Here is a 5,001-nt window from a genome sequence, read left to right as displayed (position 1 = left end):
AAGTAGTAGTGAGATTCTGTACCAAATACATAAAAACAAACAAACAAGCAATAACATGAAAGTGGAATAAACGACAACTTGTCTAAAGGAGAGCTGTAGATGCATTGAAACATAAGGTCCAATCACTGACTATATTGATGGTGTGTAAAATAAGCATAGAATGAAAAGAGAGAGCTGGGGAGATAGCTCAGTAGAATGAGCGCTTGCCTGCTAAGTGCAAGGCCCTGAATTCAATCCCCTGGTACCAAAAAAAAAAAAAAAAAAAGTTTTTATTTATTCTTTTCAAACTAAAGCTGTCTGTGTCTTTCAAGGTAGTGTAACAAATAGTGTGAAGACTGGATGCAAACAAAGATACTTAAAGAATTTAGAGAAGGACCTGAGAGATAGCTCAGCAGACTAAGCACCTGCTTTGGCAGGTGCAGGGACCAGAGTTTGATCACCAGTGCTGTGCTAGCCCTGCCCCCAGAAGCACTGAGCTGATGACCAAATCTGGGAGTGGCAGCACATGCCTGTAATCCCAGCGCTGAGGAGGCTGAAAACAGGAGGATCACTATGAGTGTGAGCTGTGTGAGACCCCATACCAAATACTTAAGATGAAAAAAATAAAGGAATTTAGAGAGCACAAGGAGATTATATATATATATATATATATATATATATATATATATATATATGATTACATATGTAAATTCATATTGTGGAAAGAAAGAAGATGGGAAACCAAATCCTTAATTTATAAAATATGAAGAAAAATTCTACTAATAAAATGCAAATATAACATTTTTGAAAGATTTTAAGAATTTGAAAGTGCCTAAATGTGCTTAAAGAAAAATTTTATGAAAAGTTCATTTCAAAGTTGAAGTTTACCTTTCACTTACTATGATTTGTTCTAGAGGAAACTCCTCATTAATTATGTACAATTTTAAAGCAATGGCCTATGGGTCAAAGAATCACAGAAAAAGTAAGTGATCTGGGCTACTTAATTTAGGTAAGTGAAAAGTTCTGCACCAAAACAGTTGTGTAGTTGTTTTATTTCTACAAAAGCAACTTAGCAAACCTATTGCAAAACTATTGTTAATTGAAGTAAAGTGAGGTTAAAAATTAGTTTTAGGACAAAGAAATAATTTTGTGTTTTGAATTATTATTTGCCAAGAACCAATATGCATTTTACTTGTCTTAACATGTTATTCTTTGTGTCTCAATGTCTACTTGATGATAAATTAAACAAAATTGCTTCTGCAGGGAATGACTCATTGCTGTGCAAACGGCTGTGGCACACTTGGTGTTCACAATGAACCAAGTGGAATCATCCCCTTGTATAAAATTTAAGTATTGATCTTAAATCATCTGATCTATTTTGTAATAAAAGTACAGGTAACAGAAGATAAGATATAAACTCTGCCCCTGTATCATAAAATTTGGAAAACTATATTCATATCTGAAGAAACTAATGTATAAAAGTGACTGACTATCCATATGCATTACTAAATATACTTAGTTAAATTTTGCTGTCCTATTCAATTCAAAATGAACAAAGAAGGTGTTTTCCTAAGCCACTTATTTGGAATGTACACTACTTGGTTGTAATGGAGATGGATTATTTAACACCACTCTTCTGACCCTTGCACATTCTAATCTCAGTGAGGCAACGCCCATTATGTAGGCTAATTGAGAGAATCCTGGACTGGGCCACCCATAAGTCAGCCAACACCTTTGTTATCTTCCATAATCAATGCAGGAACAAAGAACACAGGCTCAATTTGTTATAGCATCCAGAATGCACAACACAGACTTATTCATTTATAAAATGCAAGGTTGTTATTTTCACTTAAGTCAATACCAAAAGTTATAAATCCAGATCACTATTGCAGTCCTTCTAATAATGTAAATTCTCTGTCAGAGCACTACCCAAATCCATGGAGCTACCCATCTCAGTGGCAATTAGTCCAATTCTGTGTCTACAAAACATAGACTCAGTCTAGTTCTGATCAGAGCAACAACAATTAATTAGAGAAAGTGATTACAACAGAAAGCACATAAAAGTGAGCTTGGAGATGCTGCAGGTTCTTAAACAAAACTGAGGACACTTACTCCTTGAGTTCTTTTAGATAGAACAAAACAAAAACTCTGCAGAACAATGAAAAATGTTTTATCACTAATATTCATTCTGGATTAATCCCAGTTACACAGATTATTTTAGTGTTTGTCATTATCCTTGTTTTCATGGCAAAGAATGGCACAGGGAAATGAATTCAGTTCTTATGTCATAGTCAATTAAATTGTTAGCCATATATCTATATATCTATATATCTATATCTATATCTATATCTATATCTATATCTATATCTATCTATCTATCTATCTATACATATGTATTATATTTTAGGAAAGGGTCTACAGGATATTCAGGGTCTCACTACTTGATCGGACTTGTAGTGATCTGCTTGTTTACAGCCTCCCAAGAGATAGGATTACAGACACATGCCACCAGGCCCAGTTGCCTTCTCAGTGCACCCCTAGGGGTAGGGCCGGTGTGGAAGGCTCAGGGATTAAAGTTCAGGCCCCTATGCCTGCTTGAAGGTGCTTTAATCCACTGAGCTATTTGGCTGGCACTCACCTTCTGTATATGTTAAGGTAAATAACAAATCCCAGAACTCAGTACTTAAAACAGTACAAGCATGTGTTTGCTTATGTTTTCTGCCTATTTATGCTTACCTAGGAGCCATTCCCCCAAATTTTCCTTCTCTAGATTAGCACTACAATTAGAGTACTTATAATAGTATGGCCAATTTTATAGGAATTTTTTATGTTCTCTAGTTCCACAATACATTTTCCATCATCTTACAAACTTTCCCTTGTTTCCTTCAAATAGGCCACAACCACTTTTTCAGAATACATGCAGGTTGTGAATAAAATGAAATGGACCTATTTACCACTCATCTGCCATTAATTTCCTGACACTGGAGAGTAGCCATTTATAAAGCTACAGTTTTCTAAATAATCAGCACTATTCTTCATGAAGTTGCCAAAAGCAACCTTTGAATTTAAAGACCATCTAGCAAAATCTTGCTTAGCTGTGAAAATAAGCCTGAGGATGCTCTACCAAGCATACCGGCAACTAGCTAAATCATTTACAATAATCCACAACAAAGAAGATTTTAAATAGAAAAGCAACTGGGTTGGAAACTTTTCCTCTTGAGCAATAGCAGCAGCAAGGCCAGGACAAAGAAATGAAAGATGTATGCATGCTGGCTCATAGAACCGAAGCAGTGAGCACACTGTGATATGTTACAATGTACTGCAAATAACCAATTTTAAAGTCTATCTATTAGTATACTCCCTGGAAATACTATTATTGCCATAAAATAACTACTTACTTCGCTTGAAATAAGTATTACTGATATCATTGGAAGTGACAGTATAAATAGTGACTTAGTAACATATGCACTAAAATGCCTAAGCATGAAGACTTCCCTTTTGTGCAGGTTTGCAGCACAATTGTTACAAAACATATCTTCATAGTTGATGGGTAGTATTTAAAAAGAAGAGGTCCATTTCCATATTTATCAATAGTAGGGCATAAAAATCATGATGCATGTAGGAAGTACAAGTAGTTATCATATGTTTGGTAAAATAAATCCTTTTCTTGAAACAAAAATTTTCAGTTGCCTTTAGTATGAGAACAGTGTTTTATTAGTAACTGGAAGAAAAACAGAGAATATGACAAGGCTTATTATGTAAAGTAACAGAGAAGACCGTCACAAGCGATACTTTTGCTGTGGGAGAGGCAATATAAAAGTGAAGAAGAGATAAATTTGGAATCAGAAAATCTATGTTTAAAATCAGCAGCTTTCCACTAACTAGGACAGCAACCAGGAAGCAATTTCGTGTAAGCTACTCCAAGTCTCTAAGCCTAAGGGTCTTCATATGATAGATGGCAAAATAACTTCTTGCTCATTGTGTGTGAATATTTAGTAAAATTCTATAAATATAAAGTCCAGAACATTGTCTCATGGAAAGTCAGTATTTTATTTTATTTACTATTTTTTAATAGAGTAACAAAAATGGATGCCCACTTAATTGTGTTTCAGAAAATATTGACTCCATTTAGGACAGTAATCCAAACAGCTTGAGGTTTTTTTTTTCCATTTTCCTCTAGATTATTCCGTTCCATAATGTAAAAGCTATGAAAGAAGAGGGGAGGTGCCCCACAACATCCACTAGCTCAGTCTGGCTTCTTTGTCTTAGCAATTTCAATGAACTGAACAGAGGAGACAAAGACGAGCAAGGTGAAGGTCTCCGACATCAAACTGTATGGGCTGAGGTAATCAGAGACACCAAGTGCCACAGAGCAAGGCCATCAGCTTTGCCAAATAATGCTGGAACCGCACAGAACAAATTCACTAAAACTGCCCTTGATAAGTCAGACAGAGCTGTTTGTTGCTGTGCGTACTGGATGGTGCGTGGGTGCGTGCGTGCGTGTGTGTGTGTGTGTGTGTGTGTGTGCAAGTGCATGTGTGTGTTTAAAAATTTTTTCAGTAAAGAACATGCTTCCATTAATCTTCAACAAAATACACCCCCCTCCCTTTGAACCCTCTTACCATCCTTCACTCTTTCAGAAGCAATTGTAGAAGCCCTTTTGGTGTCTACACTGTCACAATGTTGACTACCTTCATGTGCTGAGTTACTTTACAATATTTACCTTTCATATTTGTCTTGAGTTTGGAGATGATCCAGAAGCCTACGGTTCCAAATTCAGCAGATAAAAGGCTGAGGGCACAACCTGCCACACTTGCAAGCCTGCCTTCCTGTTGTGTTGCACTTGGCACAGATTTACTATATTTTTCATAACGCCTCAAGCAAACAAACAAAACGTGCACAAAAGAAGGCTGAGAACCTCAGATAGGGGACTTCTGAAAGTTCTTTAGAAAATGACAGTGACCAGAAAATTGTGTTCAGAGTGAGGAAGGCATTCTCAGAGCATCTAAAGACATTTTTTTT

This window comes from Octodon degus, unplaced genomic scaffold (genome assembly GCF_000260255.1).
Source record: "Octodon degus isolate 3935 unplaced genomic scaffold, OctDeg1.0 scaffold00327, whole genome shotgun sequence".
Lineage (NCBI taxonomy): Eukaryota > Metazoa > Chordata > Mammalia > Rodentia > Octodontidae > Octodon > Octodon degus.
Note: the sequence above shows the minus strand (reverse complement) of the source record.